Genomic DNA, 17,633 nt, shown 5'->3' with positions numbered 1-17,633 from the left:
ACAGGCTTCCTTGTCCTCTTCTTCTAGTTGGGTTTGTCAGGGAAGCCACTGGCAAGAGATTGGAGGAGAGTGTGGCTAAGGTATGTATTCCCCCAGTCCCTCCTTGCCAGGTCCCAGAGGTTGGCTGTGTTCCTCTACTAAGGGCCACAGTTTCTGTCACTGCCCCCTCCACACAGTCACTCCCTCCAAGTTGTGTCACCGCTCCCTCCACTCGCCCTTTTAGGCTTGAGGTGGTGATAACGCCTCGTGTTGCTGACCCCAGGAAACGGCATCGCCATGGGTGCATTCCTTACATCCAACACCTACCCTTGTAAATGGTCTCGTTATTAAACTCTCCACAATCGTCCGGCATGAGTGTACCCCCTGTCACCTGTCGTGACCCTGAGTGCTATGCACGGGCGCACATAGATGCAGAGGGGCTGAGGAGTGGAGTTGCAGCCTGGGCAGCCTGTCCCCACAGAATGGAAGGGACTCTGGCGGACGGCTAGCCCTCTGCCCCATCCACTCTGACCTACGTGCTGTTTGGCCTGTCAGCCTGTGACCTTGCGCAACATCTCTGGACTCCAGTTTCCTCTTCTGTAAAATAAGTGGCTGGGCAAGGAAATCTATTCAACACATGTTCAGCACCCCCTCCAGCTGCAAATAGTATCTTGGTCGCCCTGACATATCGGGCTCTTTACCTGTGAACTCAAATGCATGTTTCTCTTTCTGCCTCCAAAAAGGAGGTAAGCCTATAATCCATCACCTGCCATCTATCTTCTCCTAATTTCCCCTTATGGGCTGAACTGTGTCCCCCCAGATTCCTGTGTTGAAACCCTAACCCCCAGTGCCTCAGAATGTGACTGTATTTGGACACAGGGCCTTAAAGAGGTAAATAAGTTAAAACAAGGCCATCAGAGTGGGCCAATCTGACCGGTGTTTTATAAAAAGAGGAGATCAGGACACAGAGAGACCCCAGGGATGCGTACACACACAGAGGAAAGACCCTGGTAAGGACACAGCGAGAAGCAGCCGCCTGCCAGCCAAGGCGAGAGGCCCCGGGAGAAGCTCGCCCCTGCTGGCGTCTGGGACTTCCAGCCTCCAGAACTGCGCGAAAGTAAATTTCTGCTGTTTAAGCCCCTCAGTGTGTGGTCCTTTGTTACGGCAACCCTAGAAAACGAATGATGTCCCGTCCTGGGCTCCAGCCCTTGAAGGCTCCTCTGGGTTACGGCTCAGTACTTTGATAAGTTAACCTCTGAGGATGTTTAATGGAGGTGAAGGAGTCCCTTGAATTTCCTGCAGTAACACCTCTATGCGTGAAACATGAATCTTCACAGGACCCGGCCTAACCCCCGGAGAGGCTGGCAGTGAGGGAATGCAGATACCAGCGCAGCACCCTCTTGCCATCCTCCTGGTAATAATTGGTTTTGCCTCCGGGAGTGGCTCCCTTCTTACTCCATCGCAGTCTCCTGCTCCTGGCAGTGGGGAGGGCCTTGTAACCCAGGCTGGGCCATTGAGAGAAGCTCATTCCCCTGATTCCAGAGACTGGTCCAGAGATGGCACGTGACTCAGGACAGCCCAATCAGAGTCTTTCCCTGGGATTTCTCTAACTTGAGCTGGCAGGGAAGTTATCCCCAGGCTGGTAGTGCCGTGTCCTCTGCTACAAGGGAACATTAGAGAAGGAGAAAGGTGAGGTGAGGTCCCGCAGGGTCTGGTCTCCACTTCCAATCCTCAGGATCCCTGAGCTGTCCCCATCCCTGTGGATCTTCCTTCAATTCTTTGATAACCCCAATAACTTTCCAACAAATTTACTTAAGTTGGTATGAATTGGGGTTTCTGTCTTAAGCAATTAACAAAGCTCTGACTGTATTTTGAGGAAAAAGTACAATTTTTAGTCAAAAGATTGTTTGGCACTCCTCAAGTTAGCCCCCAAGCCGGCCATTTCTCTCTATCCCAGGAGGTGAGTTCCCCGTCACTTGCGGTTTTCAAGCAGAGAGGGATGTCTTTTGTCTGGGGTGATTCAGAGGGAATCCCTCAGGGGGGCTCAGGAGGTTTAGTGGGGTGGATTAAATATTCTCAGTAATAATCATAGTCCCTTTGTGTACAATCTCCTCCCGCTAAGGATTAGAGGCCTAGTGCTTGAATATGGTTCTAGTTTTCTCTCAAACCCATAGATCAAGAGTTTGTGAGCCTCAATGTAATATACTCTACGAATTTAATGAAAGACAAGACCCACATGGTCATCTCAATAGACACAGAAAAAGTATTTGGCAAAATCCAAATGCTTTCATGATAAAAATACTCAACAAACTAAGACTGGAAGAGAATTTCCTCAACCTGACAAAGGCCGTCTATGAAAACCCCACTGCTACCATCATACTTCATAGTGAAAGACTAGCTGCCTTCCCCTGATATCAGGAGGTTCTACCCAGGGCAACTGGGCGAGAAAAAAAATAAAAGGCATCCATATTGGAAAAGAAGAAGTAAAATTATCTTTGTTCACAGATGATATGATAATATATATATATAAATAAATCCTTGGGAATCAACAAAAATCTATTAGAACTAATAAATGAGTCCAGCAAGGTTGCAGGATATAAGATCAATCTACAAAAGTCAAATGTATTTCTATACACTGAAAAGGAACAATTTGAAAATGAAATTTAAAAACAATTCTATTTACAATAACATCAAAAAGAATAAAATACTTAGAAATAAACTTAAAGTGCAAGACATATACTCTGAAAACTACAAAGCATTGATGAGAGAATGAAAGACCTAAATAAATGGGCAGACGCCCCTGTTAGTGCGCCAGAAGACTTACCCATCCAAACTGATCTCAGAACCAGTGCAATCCCTACAAAAATTCCAACCACTTTTTTTTTTTTTTGCAGAAATGGACAAAGAGATCCTAAAACTCATATGGAATTGCAAGCACCCTTGAATACCCAAAACAATACTGAAAAAAAAGTAAAGTTGGAAAACCCACAATTCCCACTTTCAAAACTTACTACAAAGGTACAGTAATCAAAACAGTGCGTTACTGGCATAAGGATAGATGTATAGATCAATGAAAGAGAGTTTAGAGTCTTGATATAAACCCAAATACTTATGGCATTTGATTTTCAACAAGGGTGCCAAGACTGTTCAATGGGGAAAGGATAGTTTCTTCAACAAACGGTGTTGGCAACTGGGTATCCGCATTCAAAAGAATGAAATTATATCCTTACCTCACACTGTATACACAATTAACTCAAAATGTATCAAAGATATAAATGCAGGACTAACCTATAAAACTCTTAGAAGAAAACACAAGAATAAATCTTCATGACCTTGGGTTAGGCAATAGTTTCTTAAACATGAACAGTCAAAGCATAAGCAATAGAAGCAAAAATAGAGAAACCGGACTTCACCAAAATTAAAATGCTTCAAAGGACACCATCAGGAAACTGAAAACACAACCTATAGAATTGGAGAAAATGTCTCCAAACCATGTATCTGGCAAGGGATTTGTATCCAGCTTATATAAAGAACTCTTACAATCCAACAATAAAAGATAAATAATCCAATTAAAAAATGGGCAAAGGACTTGAATAGACATTTCTCCAAAAAAGATATACAAATGGCCAATAAGCACGTAAAAAGATGTTCAACATCATTAGTCATTAGGGGAATGCAGAGCACACTCTTTTTTTGTTTGTTTGTTTGAGGAAGTTTAGCCCTGAGCTAACATCTGCTGCCAATCCTCCTCTTTTTGCTGAGGAAGACTGGCCCTGAGCTAACAGCTGTTTCCATCTTTCTCTACTTTATGTGTGAGATGCCTACCACAGCATGGTTTGCCGAGCAGTGCCATGTCCACACCTGGGATCTGAACGGGCGAACCCTGGGCTGCTGAATTGGAATGCACGAACTTAACTGCTGTGCCACCCGGGCCAGCCCCAGGAATGCAGATCAAACCACAATGAGGTACTACTTCACACCTACTAGGATGGCTTTAATAAAAAAGATAGACAATAGCAAGTGCTGAAGAGGCTGTGGAGAAGTTGGAACCCTCATATGTTGCTGGCATGAATGTAAAATGGTGCAGCTGCTGTGGAAAACAGTTGAGCAATTTCTCAAAAAGCTAAAATAGATTTACCATATAACCCAGCAATCCCGTCCCTAAGTATATACCCAAGAAAGTTGAAAATGTATGTCCACACAAAAATTTGTACACAAATATTCATAGCAGCGTTATTCATAATAGCCAAAGGTAAAACAACCCAATTGTCCATCAACTGATGAATGGATAAACAAAATGTGATATATCCATACAATGGAATATTATATGGCCATAAGAAGGAATAAAGTTTTGATACATGCTATAACATGGATTGAACCTTGAAAACATTATGCTAAGTGAAAGAAGCCAAACACAAAGCCCACATATTTATGATTCCATTTATATGAAATTCCCAGAATAGGAAAATTCTTAGAAACAGATAGTAGGTTATGGTCGCCAGGGGCTGGAGGGAGAAGAGAATGGGGAGTGACCACTCATGGGTATGGGATTTCTTTTCAGAGTGACGAAAATGTTCTGGAATTAGGTAGTGGTGATGCACAACTCTGTGAATATACTAAAACCCATTGAATTGTACACTTTAAAAGAGTGAACTTTATGGCATGTGAATTAGATCTCAGTAAAGGTGTAAATAAAGATAAAAGTAGTTTATGAGCCAACAGAGCCTCTGAGTGGAGTGGCAGCTTCCCCAAAGAGGGCAGCAGGTCGGGGGTTCTTTGCTAGGCTGGGAAGACTGGGACGCAGCGTAAGGGGTAAAATCCAGCCTTTGATCCTGACGGTTGTGGGTTTGAATCCCGCTTCCACCTCTTCTGAGCTGTGGAATGTTGGGAAATTGACTCTGAGCCTCTCATCTAGAAAACGAAAATAATCCCTACTTTTAGTGTTCTTATGAGAACTAACTGCTTGGTAGCCCAGCGTATTCAATAAATGATACCTATTTTTATTATTGTTTTCTCTTGGACACAGAGGAAAGAGGTCTCTGGGAGGAAACCCTCGCCTTGGGTGAAAGGTGGGAAGAGGACGCCCAGCTTAAGAAATAGACAAATAGGTTTTAGGTTCTAGTTTGGGTCAGAGGGACATGGAGGACCCTCTCTAGGCATGGGGGAGATGGTTAGTGTGGGTCCTGGGAGGGTGACTGGAGAAAGAATACAGTTACTCAGCCTCCCACCGGTGTCGCCAGGTCTGTGGGTTAGAACTAGGAGACAAAACAGGAAAGTTATTATTATCACATTCTGTCCCACGACTCTCCTCCCTGCCTCTTGGGAAGGGGCTGGGGATGCTGTGCAGTCTCACGTCAGAAATTCAGTGTGAGCACAAGATCAGCCCAGGCTCCCTCGGCAGAGCCGGGAATTCTGCATTCAAATGAACGGCAGCCGCTGGCCGAGTAGGACCAACATCTCAGTGGGGCTGAATATTTTCTTCTCGTCAACATTTGATTCTTGTGGAGTAACAGAGGATCTTTATTCCATTCTTTGTGCCATTTTTGTACTTTTCAAATTTTCTACAGGGACGAGGTATCTGACTAATGTGCTATTAGGAAAATCGTAATGAGTGTGATTCACGACTGCGCTGCCCTTTGTCTGGGCTTTTCTTCCTCCTGTCTCGAATGGCTCAGCCAAGATAAGTATTTGTGAGCTGTACCAGGCAGGGTCCGGTTGGAATAAACAGAAACTTAGCCAGCTAATTTTAACAGGAAAAGAATCAGGGCTGACAAAGTTGTTGGAAGGATTGGAGGAGTGGGTCTCAGGTGGGACCTCCAGAAATGTTTGGGAATACCAGCACCACTGTGATCCCGACAGCAGGGGGCCACCCTTGGCCCCTAAAGGGGTGCCCGCATGCTTAAACACTGCTGAAACATACATAGCCTCTCTTGACCTTGCTTGTCCCAGTGGAAACTGGATCCACAGAACCAGATGCCCCCATCTCACGTACTCTTCCCAAATCTTGGGCCAGGGCATCTAATTGTCAGATCCAAATTCAAATCTGAGGCTCTAGTCGCAAAGGAGCCTGGGAAGTGTGCTTCTCAGTTTTTCAGCCTGTGAGGTGTAAGAAGGAATCCTCTGGTTGGGATGGACGTGAATGGGGTCAATCCCTCAGGACCAGCCTGCTTCTATCAAGATTTTAACATTTGATTTGGCTCAGTACTTACTCGAGGTAAACAATGGATGATCCTTTTTGTGTGTGTCTGTATAAAATTTATATTTGCAGAGTGAAATAACTTTTTTCCCATCTATGGAGTCTATAAATTTCCTCCGAGCCCCGTCTGTGAACACAAGCCCTGGAAACCTGGCGCAGTGGTTTTCTTGGAGGAGCCCTCAAATCTGAATCCAAGCGCTTTGCATCCGGGTGATGCTAAAATGAATAATCGCTTTCTCTGCAGGATGTGAGAAACTCCTCTGCGTTATAGGAAGCTGGAGCTCCCAAGTATTCTCTTGAGCATAATGAGCACTTCCTGGAGGAAACAATATAACTTGATAAGTTGAGTGTTTTTTCAACAAACAACCAGCTGCTCACGAAGAAACTCGGAGGCCAAGAAGCGTTCGAGAAGATGCATCACTTCACTATTAAATGAAGGCAAATTAAAACGAGAGTGGCTCATCTGATCCAGCAACGCACAGGCTCAGTAGTGTCCACGGTGGTGTGAGCGGGAAGAAGCTGCCACACTCAGAGACCACCACTGGAGGTGGAAGGAGGTGGAAAGTTTTGAAGGGGATTTGGCAGGGCCTACCAAAAAATGTAAATGTGTCTCCCTTGTGACCCAGCCATTCTACTGCTGAGAACGCACCTTTCAGGAATGTTCTCACGGACACACAAAAATATATTTATAGAGGTATTCTCTGAAGCACTGGGTTATCAAAATAAAAACTTGGGAAAATTCCAAATGACCAGCAATGGGGTTTGGATAAAGAAATCCAAGGGAATACTGTGCAGCTAACATCAGTACTGAAAAGTAGTTCTGAAGGTACTGACGTGGAGTGGACACGTGGGCACTCCTGCGGGTAAAGGGCTGGGGGCTCTTGGCCATTTGCCGGATGGTGATGCTACCCTTGTCTGTGCACACTTGGAACTGGTAAACCGTGACTCAGAGAGCATGGCACGGCAAGGTCTGCTTTGTTCTATAAGGTAGTTTATAAAATTATATCATGGAATTAGACTGAAAGCATGGAATATTCTCTCATCTTCGTGTCTTCCATTAAATCATGAGAATTTTACTTGCCTCTCAGTGCCCCGAGTGAGAAAGGAAAAGTTGAACTTGGATGTCCTAATTGTCAACCATATTGGGTTTGAGAGGGTTACCTCGGGGAGGAAGGCAGTGACCTAGCCGTGGACAAGCTGATTTGGGTCTATCTCCTTGCCCCCCCCACCCCCACTCCTGCCTAAGTTGAGGTGGGAGCGGGGGCTGCCAGTTCTACTCCAACTTTGGAAGCTCCCAAGGAGAAAGGTCATCAGCAGGAGGCTGCAAAGCCAGTAAAATGCAACTTTCTTAATGTCACTTTGTGGGGAAATACAGGAACATTACTGAGCACCTCTCTTGCTTATTGACTGTCTCTTGGAGTTCTAAACCCTCTCACTCACTAAGTCAAAAAAAGAAACTAGTAGGGGCCGGCCCTGTGGTGCAGTAGTTAAGTTCACACACTCTGCTTCGGCAGCCTAGGGTTCACCGGTTTGGATCCCTGGTGCAGACCTACGCACCACTTGGCAAGCCATGCCGTGGCAGGAGTCTCACATATAAAGTAGAGGAAGATGGGCACAGAAGGTAGATCAGGGCCAGTCTTCCTCAGCAAAAAGAGGAGGATTGGCGGCAGATGTTAGCTCAGGGCTAATCGTCCCCCCCCCCCCCCCCGAAAAAAAAGAAAAGAAAAGAAACTTTTTGAGGCTTGCAAGGGAGAAGGGAGTCTTGCCTACTCTTTGGCCAAAAACTCCCTGAAGACCGTGTTTATAGTGGAACCACCACCACAGGAACGTAAACCCAAAAGAAGGAAAAAGAGCGAGCTGTGGAACAGTGTGTATTGAATGCGCCCATCTGTGGAAAAGAAAAAAAATGATGCAATGTTCTTTTCTATAAGAAGGATCCCAGAAGAGCTTATTCAAAACAGTGGCTATCTCCACGGTGTGGGGTGTTGTGAGGTCTCTGGTGTCTTAAGTTACACACAGACATCATTGTTGCAGGGTACCAGCTCTGCTGCCAGCAAAGTTGGCTAGCAGACTTGCCTGCCCGTCAATAGGCTCTTGTTTGGATAAGATAAGCCCTTCAGAGTCCGCCTGGACAGCGCCTGTGGAGCGATCTTACTTATCTTCTCAGAGGACAGTCACTCACTCCTGCGAAGGCCTGCCTTTTCCCTGAAACATACCTCCTTCCAGCTCGGGCCTTGTGCCAGCTGATCATATTCCCCGGGGAATTTCTGGTCGGTCTGAAGAGCCCGGCCCTCCAATGTCACCTTGTGGGCAGTGTCTGCAGGCGGAAACCCGGTCTTCCCCTGGACTTACAGGGAAGCTTGAGGCTGACGAAGCATGAAAGGGACTAAGGGCAGAAAAAGCTGAGTCAGGCTGTGGGGATCAACCCCAGCCTGACTTCAGTTTCCTCGATACTGGTTTTCAGTTTTTTATTTCAAGATTAATTATGTTCTCTTTTATTCATTTTATTTGCTTATTTTTTAGGGCCATGCAGGGAACACTTTGGAAGTGACAGGACAGCCCTGTCATCTGCCTGGCTTGCACCCTTTTGCTGGACAATCCGATGGATCAAAGAAGAGTGCTCCTGAGTGCTCCCTCCACAGGAAGGGGACTATTCCAGGGGGTTCCTGACTCAGAGGAAATGGGCAGCCGAGCCATGAGCCTGGATTAGGGTCAGCTGGGTCGGGGCACCAGGACCCGGAGAATGACCGAGTGTGAAAGACAGCGTGTGAGTTTCCCGTAGCTACCGTAACAAATTACCGCAAACCTGAGGGGTGGAAACAACAGAAATTTATTCTTTCCCAGGAGACCAGAGGTCCAAAATCAAGGTTTCAGCAGGGTTGATTCTCTCTGGAAGCCTGAGGGAGAGTCCACTCCGTGCCCATCTCCCAGATCCTCTGCATTCCTTGGTCTGCAGATGCATCGCTCCAGTCTCTGCCTCCATCTTTACATGGCCGTCTTCCGTCCGTGTGCCTCTGTGAGTCTCAAGTCTCCCTCTGCCTTTCTCTTTTAAGGATTTCTGTCGTTGGATTTAGGGCCCACTCTAAATCCAGGATGATCTCATCTTGAGGTCCTTAACTCAGTTACAGCTGCAAAGACTTTTTCCGAAGAAGGTCACATTGACAGGTTCTGGGGGTTGGACTCAGACACATCCTTCGGGGGGTCATTATTCAATCCTCTATAGTTAGGGATCCAGAGGGACAGTCGCTGCTCTCTTTGCCCTTGAGGCTGCTGCAATTTGTCATGGTATGCTGCAAATCTTTCTTTGCCTAATAATTTGTGTAACCTCATATCTGTAATAGAGGTCCCAGCTCCCGGAGCCTAAATTGCATCCTTCTGGCTCAGACCTGGCTGGAAAGGGGGCATAATGGGGCCCATTCAATGGAGGGAGAAATAGACGGGGACTTTGGGGCAGGTGCTCAGGTCCTGAGGAGGAAGGGCCTTCTAGATGCCTACCTCCTCCCCTCTGCTTGTGGTCACTCCCAGGCCTTGTGCTGGTGGGGACCTCCCCCAACCCTCCAGGTGAGATGGCTTGATTTCTGTTTGTTCTGTGTCCGGAGAGCTGGAGCCACTGCTGGGCATTCTCTTTGGGAGAGAGGTCATGATGGAGCAGGCCTGGCAGCTTGAGTTTCTCTGTGAAACTGAGAGACCCAGGGCATGTTCGAGTGGACAGGAAGGAAGCTTTCCACGGGGCACAGCGAACTGGGAGCTGTCGCTGGGGGAGATACTCCAGGAATCCTCCCCTCAAGCGCCCTTTGCCAAAAAAGAGGCTAGCCATTTCTATAATTCACCTGGTGAATAAGGGAAATACTCAACTAATTTTCAAAAATGGAGTATTTAAACAATACGTACATACATATATATATATATATATATTTATTTTTATTTTTTTTTCTTTTGGTAGGGAAAGATTCACCCTGAGCTAACATCTGTTGCCAATCTTCCTCTTTTTTTTTTCCCCTCCCCAAAGCCCCAGTGCATGGTTGTATATCCCAGTTCTAAGTGGTTCTAGTTCTTCTATGTGGGCCGCCAACACAGCATGGCAGCTGACAGACGGGTGGTGTGGTTCTGTGACCAGGAAGCTAACCCTGGCCACCAAAGCGGTGAGAGTGCCAAACTTTAACCACAGGGCTCCCAGGGCTGGCTCTAAACAATGCATATTTACTATAGAAAAGTTGGAACATTTGGCAAAGAATAAAAAAGTAAAATAAATAAAAATCACCTATGATGCCACTCCAAATGAAATTCATTTAAAATATTTAGGTGATTATATTTCCACTTTTAAAAATGTGTATGTTTTAATGTCATTTGGATTATTCTGCATATGTACTTTAAGGTCCTGACTTTTCTACTTAATGTTATGTCGTAATGTATATGCCAGATTACATTACATGAGATGTACATGAGATGTGGTTGTCCATTAACGATGAAGTTGAACATTTCTTGTGTTTATGGGTTACTTTAAAATTTGTACTTACTTTTACTTTTATTTATTTTGTATCCTTTATAAAATAAAAAGAGTAATCCTTTGCCTATGTTATTTGTGGCAAATGATTTTTCTTAGTTTGATTGTTCGCCTTTTAATCCTTTAGGATGTTTTTGATACGCAGAAGTTTATCATTTTGGCTTAGTCCAGTCAATCATTCTTTTCTTATATGACTATTCTCATTATTGTTGTTTGTACAAAGTCCTTCACCCAAATTTAGTTCTCTATTTTTTCAGTTTTTTAAGATGGCATTATTTTTACATGTAATGCTTTTAATCCATCTGGAAAGAATTTTTGGGTACAGTGTAAAGTGCAGATCTAAATGGATCCTTTTTGACCTTCCTGTCAATTTCTCAAACCTCGTTTGTTGCATCATCCACCTCTTCTTGTTGGTTGGTGAATTTCTTGTCCATGAAATTCCTATTTTACTTGGAATGGTTTCAGAGCTATCTATTTTTTCCCCATTAATTTGCCCACTAACTATTGTTGATACAGCCTTGTTTTACTTTTTTAGCTTTATAATACGCTTAATATCTGGCAGAGAAAATGTCCTTTCCTCATGCCAATTATTTATATTTCCCCAAAATTTTACAGTAATCTTACCCGTTAATTTTCCAGGTGAAATATAGCCGGGGAAATTTTGTCAGCTTCTAAACTCTAATTCTGTCAAACATTCTTTAGAATTTTAATTCAAAGTGTGGCGAACTGTGAATTAACCTGCAGAGAACTGAAATTTTTTTTCTATAATTTTGCTGAGATCATAATGGTTTATAACATTGTGTAATTTTGGATGTACATTATTATTTATCAATTTCTGAATAGACCTCATCGTGCTCACCACCAGTAGTCTAATTTTTGTCTGTCACCGTACATATGTGCCCCTTTACCCCTTAGGCCCATCCCCCAACCCCTTTCCCTTCTGGTAACCACTACTGTGTTCTCTTTATCCATGTATTTGTTATCTTCCACATATGAGTGAAATCATGCAGTATTTATCTTTCTCTGTCTGGCTTCCTTTGCTTAACATCATACCCTCAAGGACCATCCATATTATTGCAAGTGGGATAATTTTGTCTTTTTTTATGGCTGAGTAGTATTCCATTGCATGTATATACCACATCTTCTTTATCCATTTATCCATGGAGGGCATTTGGGCGGCTTCCAGTGGTTGCTTTCATTAATCTAAATAATATTTTGGATATTATTTAAGATAAATAATTTTTATCATGAAAAAGAAATATTTGCCTATGCCTAGTTAAAAAAACTTTCCATCAGGATTGCATCTAGAAATCATCAGACAGTTTTGTTTAAATCTACTCACAATCTTAAATCATCATTGGTTTCCTAAAATACAGTCTATTTTGGATGTGATTGATGGCTAAGTTGTTTAGGGTACTTCCAAGTTTAATTTACTGCTTGATATTAAGAAATGCTGTTGTATTACTGCTGTAAGCGATCCCACTGTGTCCCCAAGAGCAATCTGGAAAACCCAAAGCGTGTGACTCTCAGTGTTAATCAAGGCCAGCGGTCAACGGCTTGTCACCCGTTTTTCTACGGCCTGAGAACCTCTGAGAATGGTTTTTACATTTTTTGACGGTTGAAAAAATTTTTTTGAAGAATAGTAGTTCATGACATGTGAAAGTTATATAAAATTCAAATTCCAGTGCCCACGAATAAAGTTTTATCGGAACACGGCCACGTTCATTTGTTTACGAATTACTCATGGCTGCTTTCTCTCTCTGAAGGCAGAGCTGAATAGCTGCAACAGAGGTCACATGTCCCACAAAGCTGAAAATATTTACCATCTGTCCCTTTACAAGGTAGCTTTGCAAGCCCTGGTATCAATGATTCCATCGACAAAAGTTTAAAGAGAACCTGCCAGTGAAGGCCGTGCTGTTCTGCTCCCTGTGGGTTTCCTCTCCTGCTAGGGAGACAGTCACAACCCAGGATGACAAGTGCTAGGATGGGGCTGCATGAGGGGCTCAGGGGGGGTCTAGCAGAGGCCTCTGAGCCGCACTGAGGAGGTCAGGCTAAGCTTCTCTGAGGCAGTAACAGCTAAACAGAGACCTAGAGAGTGAGAGGGAGGTGGCCACGTGAAGAGAGGTGAGGGGAGGTTGGAGGTGGCAGGAAGAACGTTCTGGGTAAAGAGAACAGCATGTCCAATGGCTGAGAGATCATGGCTTGTTGAAGGAACTGGGAGATGTTTGCATTATCATTTGCATTATAGGCTATTTCTCGTTAAGCCAAGTTTAGTTTGCATATGAATAAATAATTGCCTATACAAGGAGCTTGGTGATATAAGCAAGGAAAAGGAAAGGTCAAGTCATTGACTGATTGATTCACTCACCCATCCATTCGTTCATTCATTCATTCATTCAGCAAGCATTGATTGAGCATCTTCCTAGTGCTGAGCACCGGGCTGAGTCCTGAGGGTACAGAGGAAAACAGGACAAGGTTTCTGTCCTAACCTAAAGGTCTAGTGAGGAAAGGAGATAGAAAAATAATTTCCACAGCTGTGAGGAGTGCCCACACTGCCATGTCAGAGAGACATGTTATTCAGAGGCCATGTCATTTCCAAACCCCTTCTCCCTGGCCACCTAGTCATTTTCCCAGCCTCCCTTGCAGTGGGGGTGGACATACAACCTGTTTTGGCCAATAAGACATAGGAGAGACCTGCTGAGAAGTGTCTGGGAAAACTCATCAGATTAAAGATGAAGCCACAAATGGCACCATCCCTTTGCCCCTCTTGCCTGCCTTTGAATAGGATTGTGATGGTGGCACAATGGATCTGTGGCAGCCATCTTGTGATCATGAGGTGGTGAGTCTCAGGACAAAGCTGGTCCTTGTTGGCATCATCGAGCTGCTGCACCAAACCTGGAACTGCCTACCTGCGGGGACTCCTAGTTGGCGGAGATCGTTACACGTCACCACTGCGTTAGCCAGTGCTTCTCAGCTGGGGGGCTTTTGGCCTTGAGGGGACACTTGGACTGTGTGGAGACATTTTTGGTTTTTACTACTGAAAGGGGGGTACTACTGGCACCTATTGGGTAGAGGCCAGAGATGCTGTTAAACATCCTACAATACACAGGACAGCTCACACAACCAATAATTACCTGGTCCAAATGTCAATATAGCCAAGGTGAGTAACCCCAGCTTAAGCCATTGTTGACCAAGTGTTTCCTTTACTGATACTGAGAGGGTGAGAGCCCGGCCAGAGCCACAGGCAGGTGGGCAGACCAATGTCCACCTTAGGGCACCGGAAAGGGAGTGCAGGGAATTCTTCCAGCTGGCTTCACTCACGCCACACTGTTAGTCCTGGAGCCAGTTCTGTGAGGGCACTGGGGGCTGCCGTCCCTCGGGTGAGATCTCCTTGTGGGCTCCTCCAGACCCAACTCTGCCACTGTCCCAGTGCCTGGGCTCATGGGAATCGCCTCCTTGAAGTTTCCCAGCAATCCTGCAGGGTCGGTGTCATTCCCGTCCCACATCTGTGAAAACCGGGGATCAGAAAAACAGCGGACTGTGTGGCTAATGACGTGCTTTGCAGACTGACCGACACGTTTTAACCTGCCGTTTACTAGCAGTGTCACTTAAGCATTTTATTTTACCTTTTTGAGCCTCACTTTCAAGATCTGTAAAATAGCAATACCTACTTTATAAACATTATTATGGGGGTAAAAATAAATAATGTATGTAAAAACTCTTAGTACAGGGTCTGAAGTTAAGTAAACATTTCCTGAACGGCTGCTGTTATTACTGTTACTAATAAGCCCATGGGGATGAGGAGCTGGGTGGCAGAGCATCTCTGTCCAATTCAAAGCCATGCCATCCTGATGGTCACCTGAATTGCCCACTTGTAGTGGTGATGCAGGAATGACTGAGAGAGGGGAGATTTTGGGAGACACTGGGGGGACAGGAAAAGTCCCTGAGGCAGGGGAGCGTGAATGGGAATTGAGATTCATTGAGCCATTTAGGCACAAGACCTAAATTCAGCCGCTTTGCACAGCAACCAAAAGAATATTCTGAGACTATCTTTTGGCCAAGGGACTCCGGTCCTGGGTCCTGACCTGGCTTGGGAAAGGGTGAGGTCACAGCCTTTCAGGTACCCCTCACTGAGGAGAGGGGAGAAGACATCGCTCCAGGAAGCTCGGTGGGTGGGAGGCCCAAACCCAGGGTGGGGGCTGGACCTGGAACGGGCACAGTGGAGGCAGAGAGCGTGGCCCGGGGAGGGAGGGCGTGTTCACGCGCTGGCTCCTTGCTGCTGGGAATCACCGAAAGCACAGGCTTCATGTCCATCATGCAAATATTCTTGCTGGGATGGGATGAGATTTCTGGGAATCGGGGTTCGAAACTCAGGCAGGTTTGAGTGTCCCTTGAGAGAACTGTTCCCTTTACTGTGTCACTCAGAGCTCCCCACTCCCTTACCCCGACATGGCTCCCAAGACCAGGGGGCTCTCTTCTACCTTCCTCTCTTAATTTGATGCCTTCATTCTCTCTCAAGACCACGTTTATCTTCTGTGTCCCTGTGTTGCAGACCTAGGCCACACAAGAGGGTAAACAGTCTTTCTAGACAAATAAACATACAGATTCTTGGGAAAAAAAATTCTCTCTCTGTTTTGTGACTATACCACTATTTCTTCATTTTACTGTTAGGGCATTTGAGTAGGTTCCACCATTTGAGGTTTTGGCTGTGACAAATAGTGCTGACACGAGCACTCTTCCAGGTGTTGTCTGTGGGGAGCACGGGCATGCATTCCTGCTGTGTGTGTACTAGGAGTGGAATTGCTGGGTCACAGCCGGGGCGACTATTCAGCTCTAGCAGATATCGCCACTCAAATTTCCAAAGTAGTCGTACCACTTTTTACTCCCACTGGCGGCATATGAAAGTTCTGGTCGCCCCACATCGTCTCTGACATGTGGCTTTGTCAGTCTGAGAATTTACAACTGCAGTGACACACAGCAGTGCGGCTGAACCTCACAAACATGAAATAGAGTGAAAAAAGCCAGACGTAAGAGAAAACACGCAGTCTGATTCCTATTCCTATGAAGCCCCCAAGCAGGCTAAACAACCGACGCTGTTGGAAGCCAGGATGGAGGTTCCCGTGAGAAGCATGAAGGGGTGCTTCTGGGGTGCTGGTAACACTCTGTTTCTTAACCTGGGTGCTGGTTACGTGGATGTATTCCTTTGTGAAAATTCATCAAGCTGTATTCTTAAGATTTGTGCACTTTTCTGTATGTTATACTTCAATAAAAATTTCAAAAAATAATCTCTCTCAATCTTCCCTTCCCTCCTCTGTCATCTGTCTTCACAGCACTTGGTTGAGAACTGTCCCCATCAAAGTCCTCTTCATGGTCGTGTGACCGGTACAGTTGCACAGGGCCCGCACTCAGAAGAGCCTGAAATTGGTTTTGTGCTCTGCTGTCTCTGTCCTGACACTCTTAATACTTTTTGAACAAAGGGCCTTTCATTTTCAGTCTGCTCTGGGCCTCACTCTTTACATAGCTGGCCCTGGCCACAGGCAGCTGCCAGTGTCTGTCCACAGATCCCCATCCAAGGCTTGGTCTTTGACGGGCACTGAGGACAGGGCTGGGTTGCCCTTCTGCCTGATTAGAGAAGGTGCCAAATGCCCACAAGGGCCCCAGGATGGTTGTCCCTCGGGTGAGAACTGGTGATCATGTATACCTGCAGCTGGAGTTACTGGGTCACAGAGTACGTTCCGGCACCGTGCCCCGCACGGCTCGCTGCCTCTTCCAGCTGTTTTTGTGTTTAATCTCTTTTATTGTGGTTAAATATACATAACCTAAAATGTGCCATTTTAATCATTCTTAAGTCTACAGCCCAGTGGCATTAAGGACATTCACATTGCTGTGCAGCCGCCTCCACCATTCATCTCTAGAACTTTTTCATCTTCCCAAACTGATACTCTGCACTCGTGAAACAGCAACTCCCCAATCTCTTCCACAGGCTTCTGTGACTTCCTGTATGTGGGTCTCTCCCCCGACCACACTGTGACCTCCACGAGGGCCGGGGCCAGGCCAGGCTTATCCACCTCTGAGCAAGAAGGAGCACGAGTGATGTGCCCGGGGCCCGAGGAGGTGGGTAAGAAGACATGGATTCGTTAACAGATGAAAAAGGTGGGATATAATTTAACCCTTGTTTGAAGCCTGGGTCGGCTCTCAGGCTAATCCGTTCTCTAAATTCAGTGTCGAGACAGTGCCTGGCACACAGCTGGATCCAAAACCTGTTTGCCAACACAATGAATGAAGCGTTAATAACTCTGCTACCAACAGTGTAATATTGGCTCTTTATGGAGCACTTGCCAGGTACTGGACGCTCTTAATACACAGAAAGAACTTAGAAAAGTGCCTGGCACTCCACAAATGATCTTGTCTTCTTTATAAGCATTATCACATTTGGACCTGCAATCAACCCTCTGAGGTGTCCACTCGTTTTTTTTTTTTTTTCCCCACTCGTTTTTTGAGTGAGAAACAAGCTCAGAGACATGGCCCCAGCTGGAGGTCACACAGCTGGCAGATGGTTCCAGTCTGGGTGACTTTGAAACTCAGTGATTTCAACATTTACTTTTGAAGTTTCTTATAAATAAATAAATATTTACACTCTGGAAATTGTGACTTGTAATGCCTCCCCATGGCAACTAACCAAAACAAGATTTCTGACATTTTTCCCTTTTGTCTAAATAAAGCTAGTTTTTCTTTTCTGATTATAAACATGTATGTACTCTCTCTGAAAAAAAAAAAGAAAAAAAAATTCAGGCACTACGAAAAGTGAAAATGTGAGTTTTTAAGACTTTTTACAATGTTTTGTCAAGATTCGTGGCAACCCTACCCAGGGGTAGCAGGATTTGGAAAACATGCTCCTTACCAACTTCTCTTTGCAAATTTTGTCTCCAGATCAAGAAATACATGGGTCGTGTT

The 17,633-nt window shown here is 45.3% G+C and overlaps 1 long non-coding RNA gene across 1 annotated transcript; it reads left to right on the top strand.

Moving 5' to 3' along the window:
• The first annotated feature begins 937 nt into the window (after positions 1-937).
• LOC138919484 (uncharacterized) lies at positions 938-12,390 on the top strand. The gene is made up of 2 exons (XR_011429692.1): positions 938-3,945; positions 8,699-12,390. It is a non-coding gene; the product is annotated as an uncharacterized lncRNA (long non-coding RNA).
• The last annotated feature ends 5,243 nt before the right edge of the window (positions 12,391-17,633 follow it).

The sequence above is a fragment of the Equus caballus genome, chromosome 20 (assembly GCF_041296265.1).
Source record: "Equus caballus isolate H_3958 breed thoroughbred chromosome 20, TB-T2T, whole genome shotgun sequence".
Classification (NCBI taxonomy): domain Eukaryota; kingdom Metazoa; phylum Chordata; class Mammalia; order Perissodactyla; family Equidae; genus Equus; species Equus caballus.
The sequence above is the reverse complement of the archived record's forward strand: the minus strand, read 5'-3'. Positions and strand labels throughout refer to the sequence as shown.